At 47.4% G+C, this 15,240-nt stretch overlaps 1 protein-coding gene and 1 pseudogene across 10 annotated transcripts in view; both read left to right on the top strand.

Annotated features, from left to right (window-relative positions):
- The first annotated feature begins 4,350 nt into the window (after window positions 1-4,350).
- Window positions 4,351-15,240, top strand: part of Inpp4a (inositol polyphosphate-4-phosphatase type I A) — a 114,492-nt gene continuing 103,602 nt past the window's right edge. For all 10 annotated transcript variants that reach the window (XM_052193012.1, XM_052193018.1, XM_052193019.1 and 7 more), the window contains exon 1: window positions 4,351-4,572. The gene's annotated coding sequence lies outside the window, so the exon portion shown is untranslated. The remainder of the gene's footprint in view (window positions 4,573-15,240) is intronic.
- Window positions 11,689-12,833, top strand: LOC127692570 (triosephosphate isomerase-like; annotated as a pseudogene).

A 15,240-nucleotide genomic window follows, 5' to 3' on the forward strand; every position in this document is an offset into this window, starting at 1 on the left:
CATGTATAAGCTGTTGTTGTTGTCGTTATTATTATTATTATTATTATTATTAATTTATGTGGATGGATGTTTTACCTGCTTGTATATTTATATGCCACATGCATACCTGGTGACTATAGAGGCCAGAAGAGGTCATTGTCTCCTTTGTAGTGTGAGTTACAAATGGTTGAGCCATCTCTCTAGCCCCCTCCTTTAAAGTTTTTTAAACAAGTATTATTTTTTTTAGAATTTTACACATGCATATAATGTGTTTTGATCGATCCCCAGACCACCCCCTCCCAGTTCCCTCACTGTCCCTTCCCACCACTGCAACTTGCCCCACCCCCTTAAGTTTTTAAGTAAGCCTCTGTTCAGCTCCTACCACCTCAGGCAGCTGCAATGCTAAATACCTGTGGCTGGTTTGTTTATTTGTTTTTCTGGTTTTTTGAGACAGAGTTTCTCTGTGTAGCCCTGGCTGTCCTGCAACTCACTCTGTAGACCAGGCTGGCCTCGAACTCAGAAATCCACCTGCCTCTGCCTCTCAAGTGCTGGGACTAAAGGTGTGTGCCACCACTACCCAGCTTAGCTCCATCTTCTATGAGCAAGTACTTAGACATGTTCATTAAAGACAAGCCCTACGAGGACATTATCAGACAAGTCCAATTGATGCTAAGTCTTGGGGTATAGGTCCCTTTGGTTCTTTAGGAGAACATGGGTGCTACTTTTCACAGCTCTTTAGTGCTTGAGAACTCATGGTGCTCTAGTCTGCATATATTTTCTAACAAAACTACTGTCCATATGAACATTAAATTTAATGATATATCCATGCAGGATGGTTCTAGTCCTGATGCTAATGCTACCTTAGTTCTTGTATTGTACATAGATGGTTTGAATTAATATGCCCCTCATTACCCAACAAAGGGCTTCCTACAAACAGTTTGCCTCATTCTCAGGGTCTGAAGTGGGCCTTGGGAATTTATATTTGCCGTGTTTTCATTTTAATTGTGCATGTGTACTGCAGGTATGCATGCACATGTGTGAGTGTGTACTGCAGAGCATGAATGGGTGGGTGGTGGAACTCAAGACAATTTGCAGGCGTTGGTTCTCTCCTTCTACCCTATGAAGCACGGGGGTTGGACTCAGGTCCTCAGGCTTGATGGTAAGAGCCATTAGCCACTCCCTGTTAAGCCTGCCAGGCCCCCTTGTACAGTTTTGAGAAAAAAAAAGTGAAGTTGGCAACCATCAAATTGGGAAAGGATATTCACCAACCCCACATCTGATAGAGGGCTAATATCCAATATATACAAAGAACTCAAGAAGTTAGACCCCAGGGAACCAAATAACCCTATTAAAAAAATGGGATACAGATCTAAACAAAGAATTTTCACCTGAAGAAATTCGGATGGCAGAGAGGCACCTTAAGAAGTGCTCAACATCATTAGTCATTAGGGAAATGCAGATCAAAACAACCCTGAGATTTCACCTTACACCAGTCAGAATGGCTAAGGTCAAAAACTCAGGAGACAGCAGGTGTTGGCGAGGATGTGGAGAAAGAGGAACACTCCTCCACTGCTGATGGGACTGTAAGATGGTACAACCACTCTGGAAATCAGTCTGGTGGTTCCTCAGAAAACTGGACATGAGACTTCCGGAGGACCCTGCTATACCTCTCCTGGGCATATACCCAAAGGATTCCCTGGCATACAATAAAGGCACATGCTCCATTATGTTCATAGCAGCCTTATTTATAATAGCCAGAAGCTGGAAAGAACCCAGATGCCCCTCAAAGGAGGAATGGATATAGAAAATGTTGTATATTTACACAATGGAATACTACTCAGCAATTAGAAACAATGAATTCACAAAATTTTTAGGCAAATGGTTTGATCTGGAAAATATCATCCTAAGTGAGGTAACCCAATCACAAAAGAATACACATGGAATGCAATCTCTGATAAGTGGATATTAATTAGCCCAGAAGCCCTGAATACCCAAGGCACAAATTGCATAACAAATGACGCCCATGAAGAAGTATTGAGAGGGTCCTGATCCTGGAAAGGATTGATCTAGCATTGGAAGGGAATATAAGGACAGAGAAAAAGGAGGGAGGTGATTGGAGAAGGGATGGAGAGAAGAAGGTTTATGGGACATATGGGGAGGGGGGATCTGGGAAAGGGGAAATCATTTGGAATGTAAACAAAGAATATAGAAAATAAAAATATTAAAAAAAAAGTGAAGTTGTTTCTGGAGTTATTAGGGTCAGAGCCTGCTCTCTGGTAGCTTTAGAAGGCTAGAGTTAAACACAAGTTTTTAATAGGCCAACAACAAACAATAGTGAAAAACATTTATCCAGTGTGACAATACCAGGGAGAGGGACAAGAAGATCCAATGGCATCCTATAGCATCCTTCAGACCTCATAGTCCATCTTCCCCAGGTCCTAACATGAGATTCCAGTTAAGCATAGCAGTAGGTCTTCGTAGCTGAGCAGACCCCACACCAGATTTCCCAGCACTTTCCTTCTTCTAGCATGAGAGATTTATTTGTGAGACAATTATCTTTGTAGTTTGACAGTTAAAAGGAGGGCCACTTTCATCTCCTTGGAGTATTTCTATTCCCACCAAGATGCTTGCGTTGCTGGTATTTGGGGCCGCAATTTCAAGAATGTTGAAAGACTGGTGCACTGTGCCAAGGCTCAGTTTGTCATGTTGTCATGTGTAGGGGCCGTGCATTGCCGTATCTGTCCACAAACAAGGCTCCACCTTTCCTTGCTAATTGTCATTTGACAGTGGAATGGGGATGCCCATCAGCCCAGTAAGAATGTGAAGGGGCAAATATTAGAACTCTGATCAGATCTGTTACTGTCTTGAATGACTGTTGAAATGAGACTAATGTTTATTTTTAAACTCATAAATTAAAAAATTGGAGGCTATTGATTTGAAAACCCTCCTTAGCTTGATTACAAATAATGTGGCTGTACAGGTTAGGGTTTTTGTTTTGTTTTGTTTTGTTAGGTTTACATAAGCTAGACTCATTTAGGAAGAGGAAACTTCAGTTGAGAAAACCTCAATCAAATTGCAATGTAGGCACCTCTGGTGGAGCATTTTCTCAATGACTGATGTGGGAGGGCAAGACCTACTGTGGGTGGTGCCACCCCAGGGTGGTCCTGAGTTATATAAATAGCAGGTTAAGCAGGCCATGGAGAACATACCAACAAGTAGCTTTTGTCCTGGCTTTTGCTTTGGTTCCTGCCTCTAGATCTTTGCCTTGAGTTCCTGCCTGACCATGGACTTGTAGCCTGTAAGCCAAATAAACCTTTTCCTCCCCATGTTGCTTTGGCCAGTGGTTTATCCCAGGAAGAGAGAAAGCAAGTTAGGACTCTGACTGTAAGATTTATTATCTGACTGGGGAATGTTTGAGAGTGAAAGGGGATTTCTATTAACTTTACCTGGAGAAAATGAGGTATACAAGTCACTTGAATTTTAGAAAATAAAATAGGACAATATTTTTAATTTTTCCAAGCATGTTTGAGTTTCTTGGCTTTTGGTCTTAGGGTTAAGGATCAGTCAATATTTTCTCCCATTCAAATGAATAATAAGATGAGCATTTAGTAATAAGTCACTCTTTAGAAGATAAAAGTAGGAGTGGTGGTGCATACCAGTAATCTCAGCCTTCAGGAGGTGGTGGCAGGAACCTGAACTCACAAGGGCAGCCTCAGCTACATAGTGAGTTGGTGACCAACCTGGGTTGCATGAGACCCTGTTCCAAACCAAACCAAACCAAACCAAAACAGAACAAGCAGCACAACAAGCAAATGATGTATAAAAAAACCTGAAAGTGTTTTTGTTTTGTCCAGTTAAGTTTCCCTTCCTTAGGTAGAAATGTTAACGTTATAATAAAGTTAAAAACCATCAGATGGAGGGAACCCCTGTCTCAATGAAAATAAATAAATAAATAAATAATAAAATAAAATGAACAAACGTATCTCCCGAAAGTTCTGATTGGTCTTCTTCCCTATAGAAAATTAGAATTTTGAGGAGGAAGTGTTAAGGACAGTTATCTCTTGGGTAGTACAGGTCTGGAAGGAAGTACGTTCAAAAGATTGCAGCTTGTTGATGTCCACGCCCACTGAGTGATGTATTAGCTGCACCTGCACTTCCGACCTCCAGGGCTTTTCTAGAATCACTCTCAGGGCAGGAGCCTCAGGGCAAGTGAAGGTGGAAAAACGCCCCACTCCCAGGTGACGTCACAGAAGAGGGTGGGACCTTCTGGGAGGTGCGGCTTCCTAGGGGCGGAGCCAGCGAGGGAGGGGGCAGGGCGTCGGTCGGGGAGTGGGGCGCGCATGCGCGGTGAGGGGGCGGAGCCGGGGCGGGGCTGTGCGCGGTGTTCTGAGAGAAGGCGGTGGCAGGGTACAGGCTGCGCAGGGACGGCGGGTTCGGGTCTAGGGTGGACGCCGCGGGCTGGAGCGAGGCAGCCAGAAAACAAGTCCCGGCCTGTTTTCAGGACCGGACAGCAGCCGGCGGGGCCGAGCCTGGGGTGCGCGGCCTGGAGGACAGTGGCCGGGGCTGAGCAAGTGTCCGGTCGCGGCGCGCCAGGTAGGTGGGCCGAACTGGGCCGTGCCTGGTCCGGTGGTGTCGGGCTTTGCAAAGCGGGCTGGGCTGCTGGGAGCCGGAGACCCTGGGGATCTGGCCGGATGGCGCCCGCGGTTGTCATGGCAGTGGCACAGCTTAGCGGTTCTCTGGCCGCGTCTTTGGAGCGCGGTCCTAGACTTGCGGTCCCTTGCCGCGGGCTTCTCGGGGAGCTCTGCGATGCTATACACCGCGCCTGCCGGCTGCATCTCCGCTGGATCCCGTAGGCATCCGACCCTGAAGGCCTCGCGGTATCTCGGGTGTCAACACACCGAGTAAAAATAAACATGCGTGTTGGTGGAAGACACAGACTCTGCGTCCTCGCAACTCTTCGAGCATTTTCTGTCCGCGCATCGTCCAGGACAGGATCTCCCTCCACCTTTGCTTTATGTATTTTATATTCCTCTGGCTTTCCTAGTAAGCTAATTGGGGCCTGAGAGGTTTGCAGAGATCCGTGGTCGTCCTTTGCAAAGCCAGTCATGAATGTGTAGGCCACGGAAACACTCAAAATGTCAGACACAAATTTATACCTTTGTGGGCGAAGGAAAGGAGCGTTGATGGGCCTTGGTTTCTCTTGCCCCTTCTCGCCTGCCCTCTGACATTACATAATGGTGGGTTCCTTCTGCCTGGAGTTGACAGCTCATGAAAATGTCTTTCTGGGTAAGAAGGAAGTATTGGCTGATGTAAATCTTTGCCTCAGAATGTGTTTGGTGTTGAGAGATTGCCTAAGAGTAGAATGTGATTTGTCACCTGCCAGTTAGGGCCTCTCAGCCAAGGGAATGGGGGTGGGGTGGCACAGGAGTTGGGGTGTTGCAGTGATATTCTGCTTGGTTCACTCCTGTTCCCCGGGTGGGCTGTGTAGACAATGGGGACATCACAGGGCTGGGATTACAGCTGGCTGATCTGGGTGTAAATCCTGAAGGTTCTGTCACTTGCTAACTCAGGTTCTCAACACCCTCTGTCTATAAGAGATGTAAACAGAACCTCATTAGCTGAGTTTGTTTTGAAATCTAATTGCCGGCGTCAGGCAGTGAACAGCTATAGGTTGTCCTACTTTGGTTGCTGGGTGAAGATGGAATTTTTTTCTTTGGATCTGGGCTAGGGCCCTTGTTTGGGGACTACTTTGACAAAAGGTTTCTCTTGGAAAATTCAGTTCTTTGAAGGGAACTGGTGCCCATTCAAGGAGGTCTGTGTGTTGTTCTGTACCTGTGGCGGTGTCAGGAGATCAAAATGCTGTTTCCTGAGTGGTGTTACATGTGAACAGCATTGTCAGGAGGTGTGTTCCTTGTGTCTTGTCAACATGATGTAGAAGAGAGTCAAAGTCACTAGGATGGTCATCTTAAAGACTGGGCTTACCAGAGTAGATGTTGGGTAAATGCAGAGAAACCCTTGGTCCAGCTACTTTTCCTTTCAGAATCTGCTTAGGTAATCCCTGGCCCTCAGGCAGACCGTGTAGGCTGTATAGTATGGTTTATTCCATTGTTTTGGAAACTGGATACTTTGTAGTATTGCTGTTAACATCAATATTGGTTGTTAAAAATCATCTTAAGGAGATGACACAGAAGCTTTGTATAAATGATCAGACATTTAAGAAGTGGAAGTGTGTGGGTCTTTCCAGCTGCCTACCTGAGAGAATTCTCAGCCAGGCCCTGAATGCACCAAAGGAAGGGACTAAGGAGCACCAGGGCCAGCTGACTTCTATCCCCACCCTGTGGTTTAGCATCTCGAGAACTCAGAGTGGCGGGCGGGTTGGGGGGGGGGGAAAGGAGGACTTTCCATTGAGGTTATCTTAGTTTGGCTCTTTAATGAGAAAACTCCTCCTTAGCCTCCATTTCCAGAGAAGTTCTCAGCATCGTCAACTGCTTAATGGTGTCATGGGGCTTTGACTCTCACTGTAAACAGTGAGAAAGCTGGCTTCTCTCATGCTTCTTCGGCAGAACTCATTGATGAGTAGGAGACTGGCCCTGGGGCAGGGGCTCTGAGCAGAGCATGTGTCAGGGAGACAGTAGTCACTCCTTGCAGGCTTGCATCACTTTGCTTGTCTCTCTGTGCTTACAGAAGAGGCTCTCACGAACCAGTCCTCAGAAACCTTTGAACTTCTCTGCGCTCTCTGGTGCCCTGGGTCCAGATTCTCCTAGTGTTAGCATCTTGCTGTGTCTCTTGACCTTTCTCTCATGGCCATGCTGGCCATCCTGGGGGGTGGGGTGGGAGGATGAGGCTTCGAGACAGGGTTTCTCTGTAGAGCCCTGGCTGTCCTGGAACTCACTCTGTAGATCAGGCTGGCCTCAAACTCAGTCTGATGACCCAAGCAACATTATTATTATTTTTTTTTACTATGTTGCCCAGATGGCCAAAATCATTGAATTCCTTTGTATGTTAAACTTTTTACTTTCTCTGAATTACCTGTTCATAGCCTTTGCTTCTTGTTTTTCATACTAGGTTGGTCTTATGTTATCAGAGAAGGTTTCTTGGCAGCTTTATATATGAACTGTTACCCCAAGGAAAAGGAACCCAGCCTTTTGTGACCACACACATGCCAGACCTAGGCTGTCTGTCCCCAAGCGTCCTTTGAGAGGTCTTGTCAAGTGGTGATCTTCAGTTGTGAAAGGAAGCTAAGGGGACATGGCCAGACACCTGCCTGGTGGTGGTCGCACAAGTCAGAGCCAGATCTGTCCTCCTCTGCTGCTGCTTCTATTAAACTACTTTATTTCCATCCAAGGACTGTATGATTTCTTCGTAGAGCTTTGTGAGGCTGGCGGAATGTCCAGAGGCCTCCAAGTAGATTTCTTTCCCTCCGTCCATTTATCTGCACAACTGGGCTGATGGGGATTGTCCAAAACCCTGACCTGTGTTCAATCTTTTATTGTGGGGTTGTTCAGTGAGGGGCCCCTGGTGAAGGCCTCAGATGTAGGAAGGTAAGTCATACGTGTGGAGCTTGGTTGAAGAGGCTCATGCCCTCTCCTCATAATAAGAATGAGATGTCTGTTTTCTGGGACAGAGTCGGGAAGACAGAGAAGTGTCCTCTGATCTCTTGAAGGGGGGTAAGGACACTAGTGGAGGAAGTGTTTGCCCCTTCCTGGGACCTTCCTTCCCTGCTTCACACACCTGGGAGTTCTCCTGACCTGTTTTCCACAACACCCCTCTTGCTATCCCTGCTTAGGCAGAGTGCCGAGGTCTTCTGAGAACCCCCATGCACTTGCTGCTCTGCCTCTGGCACAACCCTGTGCAGCCAGGATCGCTGTGACAGGAACTGTCTGCTTGGTTAGTTCACTCTAGGGTGTGGGACACCTTTCCTCTCTTGGGTTGCTTGCATTTTAAATGATTTGTTTTCTGACTCAGTTTTTTAAGACTGATGAGCTAGGCAGTGTCAATTCTGGACATCTGAAGGAGTATGTTTAGGCAAGTGGACATCTCTGGGAAGAGTATCCTTGTAGGAAAGGGGGTGCTCTGGATTAGAGGGTATCTGGCTGGGATGCTTTCAGTTGCCAAGTAAACATGGCAGTGTTCCTGTGGCAGCAGCTTAGCAGTCTTGTTGAGGACCTCGATTCTTCTGTCTTTGGCCATCATGGCTACTGTGGCTTTATGACTGCAGGATGGTTGCCAGGGTGGGTGGGACTCAGTGGTTTGGTGCTGCTGTCCCTCAGGCACAGGGAAGGAAACAAAAAACCAGCCAGGTGCCTAGTCCTGCATCCCAGCCCTACTCTCTGCGAGCAGGGACACAGAGTCGTGTGCTTTGCCTAGATTAGTAGCATGAGTGCCGGGTGCTGATTGGCTTACACCAGATTTATCCGAGGTGTTCCCCAGACCAGCGGCACCAGCAACACCTGAGAACTCATTGGAAACGCAGTGTGTCAGCCCCACCCAGGTCCTAACTCAGAAACCGGGATTGGAACCCAGAAACCCTCTTCTGTAAGCTCCTCAGGAGGCCACACTGCAAGGTGCCTGTGAAAGCTGCTTCCTTCTTTTAACCAAGACTACCTCAGATGGCGATGGGGTTGGCTCTCCTAAAGGGAGGGTAGCGTTGGGTGTCAGCCCGTGCCGGTGATGGGAACTGACGGTGGATGAGGAGTGCAGGAGCTCTGCCTTCCTGATCCCCTCAGCTCTGTGCCACTTACCCACCCAGGTTGCTTTTCCCTCACCTTGTGCCTGCATCCCGCCAGGTCTTCTGAGTGTGGCCTGTGTCTTCCTGTAGACCTGGTACTACAGTGTGGGCTACATCCTAGCCCCAGGTTCTGTCTTTGGCCCAATAAGCGTGGTGTCCACTGGGCGTGCCGCAGGCTGACTCCCTCTGCTTACACACTGTTGAGGCATTTCTGAGTGTCTAAGATGTGAGGTGCATTGAGCCCTGCCACCTCTTGTTCTTAGAGAATGAGTTGGCAATGTGGCTAGCAGGGGCTGGAGAGGGGTTTGGGGAGCTGGCCTGGAGACAGCCCGAGTGGTGATGACTTTCAGTGGTGGTCCATAGCACTCTGGTTTCACCCAGTGATGGTTGTGTGTCCCTGTTTCACCAGCACAGTCCCTGCTCACATCTGGGTGAAGTAAAAGCTGCCACACTCAGAGCATCCCAATTTGGCACATGTTCCCTGGAGTTAGGGACCTGAGGGATGTCTAGTTTTCTTGGCTTCCCAACTTATTTCAGTTTACCAAAGCAACAGGAAGAGCAGACTCAGGTTACCCTATAGGCCCTTTGCAGTGATACTAGAAAGAGGGGGCCAGAGAGCCTGGAGGGGCCCCAGGGTGTCTCAAGTGTTGAAATCCACTTGAGGCTGTGATCAGTTCTTTAAACTTTATGGAAATAAAGTAGCAAATATTCACTTGTGTTTCCTACAGGAAGGGTAAGCATTTTTAAATAAAATACTTAGTTATTTGCTGTATTTTAAGTGTTGTAATAATGTGTCTCTTGCTGGCTTTGGAAGAGTTGTCAAAAGTTAGAGGTATGTGCAGGGGGAAACTCACTATGAGGAGGAGCAGACTGTGCATACATGAGCCTTTCTTAGGCTTAAGGCCAGTAACTACCATGAAGGCCTGGGAGTCTGACTTAGGCATCAAGCACAGAGCCGAGAGGGTGGGGGCAGCGCGACTGCTGAAGCTGGAGGAGCTCTGCAGCTTCTAGCTTTGCTTTGTGCTGGGGTCTGTGGATGGTGGCCACCGAGGCCAGACCCTCATGATGGCTCTAGGTCTCAGCCTGCCGCTCAGAGAGGCAGAGTCTGTGGATGTGGGCTTGTTTGTTCAGCCGAAGTTGTATGGAGATCTCCTTAGTGCATGAGTCTACGTGGGCACACGTGCCATGGCACACATGCAGAGGCTCACGTTCACAGGGTTCTCTCCCCAGTGCCCCGTTTGAAGATGCCTCCAAGGGCTAGTTATGGTGGGGCAGAGGCTGGCAGATCTCTGTGGGAGGTGAGCTGGGGCTGCATATAGTTCACGAGAGGAAGGGAGGGGGAGGGAGAGGAGCAGGGCCAGGGAGGGAGGGGCGTGCACTAACAGGGCTGTTGTCTCTCCTATCTCACTGAGGACTTAAATGGTGCAGAAGACAGAGGCCAAGGAGCAAGCTGTGGGCGATGGAGGAGGAGGGGAGGCCCCAGGCCCACCAGCTTCCAGTTCAGTGGTTGCTGAGGCAGCTGTTTTCCTGGAACTCTGTTGAAGGCTGTCACCTAGTGCCGTGTCCGGCGCCTTCACATTTCCAGTACTGCTTGTGTTCTACATACAAATGTCAGAGGAAATGGTCCCATCACATGACTGGGTGGTAACGAAATTGGGCAGAGCTTAATTAGATGAGGCTGCATGCTAAGAAATGTCAAGGTACCTTGGTTTGAATAAATAAGGAAGGTGGGTGAGTGACATGCTCTTGGGCTAAGCACCCCACCGAGACCATGCCCACAGACAGGGTGTGCTTGTGCTTTCTGGGGTTTGCCTTGGCTCACCTGACTTGGTGCCTGAGTCTCACCCTCCCCCTGCTTTGCCCACATAGGGCTGCTCCCCTTTGTTTTGCCTTCCTCTGAATCCTCTGAGATGACCAAATGGGCTGTGGTGAGTGAGGATTATGTAGGTGAAGTGTTTGTTGAGTGTTCTTGATCCACTTGACAGTGGGCTCACACACACACCCTGCACACGTACACAGTACCCATTTGGGGAAGTGCTGCTCTCCTGCCCTGCCTCCCTGGACTCTGGCCTCTTCTCCTTTCGCTTTCTCTGGCACCACTTTCTAGAGGAGAAGTTCTGAGTTTTCAAGTCCAGGAGTAGCAAGAGTGAGTGGTGGAGAGGGTCATGAGCACGGGTCACAGAGCGCCTCCTTCCTGCCCCTCATCCTTCCTGCAGAGGCTCTTTCTCATAGTTTCCCATCACGCAGGGCTACACTGCAGTCCAAACCCCATGGACTAATAGTGACTGCTCCACTCCAGCCTGCATTCCCCTCATAATTTGTGCGCACTTGACCTTTGGCAGAGGTCTGTTCCCTTCCTGGGAGACAGATACCGAGTTCTCCACTCACCTCAAAGACATGACTTCTCCCCTATTTTAGCCTAGGTTACTTCCCTTTTTATTGTACTATTTCTAATTGACACCACAGATTACAGAGCATTTCAAACAAATTCATGATGATCTGATGAGGCTAATTGTCTTGTTTTTTGTTTTTGTTTTTGTTTTTTTTTGAGACAGGGTTTCTCTGTGTAGCTCTGGCTGTCCTGGAACTCACTCTGTAGACCAGGCTGGCCTTGAACTCAGAAATCTTCCTGCCTCTGCCTCCCAAATGCTGGGATTAAAGGTGTGCGCCACCACTGCCTGGCTGAGGCTAATTGTCATGTCTGTCACCATCATGTTAAAACATTCGAAGTCTTCTCTACTAGGTATTTTGAAATATGCAGTTAATTGTTGTCAGCCATCATTAGCATGTTGTGCAATACAGCATTGGAAGCTGCCATTCTGTGCAATGGAACCCACAGGTTCACTATCTACACAAACTCTTCCTAGGCTATAGTAATCATTGGTGTATTGTCTACTTTAAAGTCATTTAAAAATAGGTTTATCTTATGTGTATGAATGTTTCCCTACTTTCATGTCTGTGTCCTGTGTACATGCAGAGCCCATGGTGGCCTAAGAGGGTGTTGTATCCCTTGGATCTGGAGTTAAAGATGGTGTGAGCTGCCAGGCGGCTGCTGGGAATGGAACCTGAGTCCTGTGTAAGACAGGCAGTGCTCTTAACCTCTGAACTGTTTCCTAGCTCCATATCATCTGCTTCTTTGATGTCACATTTAAGTTTCCACATACACATGAGTGTACAATATTCCACATACACATAAAACTGTACCATAAGAACACAATATTGCACATATACATAAGAGTGTACAATAAGAATGTACAATAAGGTGCTGACCTTCAGAGACTTGGGCTTAGTGCAATGGTGCCTTCCAGGAAGTTCTTTGTGGGGGGCAACTGGAAAATGAACGGGAGGAGGAAGTGATAGGAGAACTCATCTGCACCCTGAACACAGCCAACAGACACTGAGGTGGTTCGTGCACTGCCAACCGCTTACATTGACTTTGCCAGGCAGAAGCTGGATTGTAAAATTGCTGTGGCTGCACAAACCTGCTACAAAATGACCAATGGGGCCTTCACTGGAGAAATCAGTCCTGGCATGGTCAAAGACTTAGGCACTAGGAAAGAAGGCATGTCTTTGGGGAATCAGACTAGTTGATTGGGCAGAAAGTGAACCATGCCCTAGTGGAGGGACTCAGAGTGATTGCCTGTATCAGGGAGAAGGTACACAAAAGGGAAGCTGGCATTGCTGAGAAGGTGGTCCTGGCCTATGAACCATATGGACCATTGGGACTGGCAAGACTGCAACCCCTCAACAGGCCCAGGAAGTCCATGAGAAGCTCTGGGGATGGCTGAAATCCAATGTCTCTGATGGGTGGCTCAGTGCACCTGGATCATTTACAGAGGTTCTGTGACGGGAGCAACCTGCAAAGAGCTGGCAGGCCAGCCTGACGTGGATGGCTTCCTCGTGGGTGGTGCATCTCTCAAGCCTGAATTGTGGACATTATCAACGCCAAGCAATGAGCACTGTCCATCCCTCCACCTGCCTGCATAGCATGGACAAAGTTGCCCAGAAGTTTAGTAACTGCTCCCACCAGTCACATGCTTCTGATAACATCATCCTCATCTGCTCCATCTTGTGACCTAATCCACACTGTACCTTCCTGAGACTTTTACACGTCAGATGGTTGGGACCAGGCCAATCCCTTTACCACTTAAAATGGGTAGAACCAAATTTGTCACCAAGGTGGCTTCCTGGGGAATAGAAGAAGTAGAACTGACTGTCCCTTTGGGCCCTAACAAGTGAAATCGCCTTCCATTGGTTTGGGATGGAAACTCATGGTTGTAGCATAGGAAGTAGTAGGCTACCGGTCACTCTGGCCTGTCACTTAGATGGCCTTGGCTCTAGCTTCACTCAAGCCCTACTGGGTGTCTGATGCAGAAATTCAGAGCCTTCGGGTCTGACTGTCAGTATACATTAAGGCTGATTTACTCTAAGAGGCTTGGGATACTCCCCTCCCCCACAGTGCCAAAGTCCTTGTATTGTGTTTGTGAGTCATCCTACAAGTAAGGGAAATAAATACCCGGGCCTAAGCAAACAAACAAAATAGAATGTATGATAAGAGTGTTCAATATACCACATATACATGAGTGTACCATATTAACCTTTCTATGCCTGACACTTTTTCTAGGGTCTTCTTGTGAAGAGAAGACCTTTTCCCCTTTTTTATGGCTGAATAATAACCCACCGTGTGTGTGTGTGTGTGTGTGTGTGTGTGTGTGTCTTGTTCAGTCTTGAACCTCCAGACTCAGCCGATCATTTCCCCTCAGCCCTCTGAACATTGGAACTCAAACCTCACTTTGTCTTTTTGATAACTAATTGGGGTGAGATGGGACTTTATTGTGGTTTGGATTTGCATTTTCCTGGTTAGTGATGTTGAACATTTTCTCACATGCTTGTTGATCATCTGCACATCCTCTTTTGAGAAATATTTGTTCATGTCAGTGTATGTGTGTGTGTGTGTGTGTGTGTGTGTGTGTTTGCGCATGTGCAGTCGTTTGTGGTTGCCTATGAGTCTCACAGTAGTTTTGCAAAGTCTGTGAAGATTGTCACTGGTACTTTGGTGATGTAGCTTCTTTCTGATGAGCTACTCCTGATTTGTTGCAAAAGGAAAGTTATCGCTCTCAGCCACAGCACAAGTGATTAAAAACAGGCAAAGACTTCAAACAGAACGTTACTAGGTGGGTGCTGTCCCTTCTAGGAGAAGAGCCCTTACAGAGCTCAGGACACAGAGGTGACGACTTTGCTGAAAACATGACTCATGGATCTTGAAGTACTGATAATAGTCTACTTAAGTTCACCTGGCCTCCACCTGAGATGTATTATGAGATCATTGCTACAAGTGTCTTGGAAGTTTATGATGTTTTAAAGAACTCAGCTGGGTAGTTCAGTGGCACATGCCTTTAATCCCAGCACTTGGGAGGCAGACGCAGGTGGATTTCTGAGTTTGAGGCCAGCCTGGTCTACAGGGTGAGTTCCAGGACAGCCAGGGCTATATAGAGAAACACTGTCTTAGAAAACCAAGAGAAAACACACACACACACACACACACACAAAACTTCTCTGGGAGAAGGAAGATCTTTGTTTTGCACTGAATGATTTAATCACTTTTTAAAGTAGCCAAATATTAAGCTAGGTGTTAACTTTTTGGTCAAAGAGAGGAGTCAGAGAATGTCCTGGCTTCAAGAGAAAGAAGCAGTCAGAACCAGCACTACCTGCACGTGGCTCTGGTACTGACTTGAAAGGTGGGTGTGTCTAGGGTATCAAGTTAACCTCTGTTTCTCTGAGACCTGTGAAATACTGGCCTTTACCTTGGGGATTTGCATTGGAGTATCCTGATTCTGTCAGGGTGCTAGGCTACACTGTGCGCTGTACAAGTCTGTCCTTACAGCAGCCAGGATAGATTCAGGCCCTTTGATAACAAAGAGAGCTCTAAGCCGTAAGACTCATTTCAAATAGGATTTACTATGATGATGGAGGTCTAGGGCAGCAGTTACTGCATCATATTAGGCATTGTGGAATTTAACCTGAAGCGCTGGCTGACTAAGAAACTGTTAGGAATCATACTGGTGTTTCTCGGGGGAGTGCGGGGATCAGCAGCCATGCTTTAGAGCGTGAACCAAGGTGGTGGGCTAAGAAGTATAAAGACCAAAGCCAGGGCCTGTCTGTACCCCTGAACCCTGATTTGCCTGCACTAAATATGCAAGCCACGCTGTGTTTGGAGTAGCAAACAAGAATTTGGTATATGAAACTTTTTGTTCTTCCTAGTTAGGCAGGCTAGAAATGGGCTTAATAGCTTTTTAAAGGTTTGCCAACTGTGGATTATATTAGGGAGAAATTGTTTTGTAAAGTAACTGAAACAAAGTGAATCCTGTTGTGCTTACAGGTCTTAGGGACATGGTCTTACTCTAGCCTGTAGCCCTGGGTAGATTTGAAGATGCTTTACTTCAAGACTTCTCTGTGGAAGCATGGACCAGTCACAAGCTTAAACCTGAAACTGCACTGTTCTTGTCCTAGTCCTCAGCAGCCAGGGTGCTGAT

This window comes from Apodemus sylvaticus, chromosome 9, assembly GCF_947179515.1.
Source record: "Apodemus sylvaticus chromosome 9, mApoSyl1.1, whole genome shotgun sequence".
Classification (NCBI taxonomy): domain Eukaryota; kingdom Metazoa; phylum Chordata; class Mammalia; order Rodentia; family Muridae; genus Apodemus; species Apodemus sylvaticus.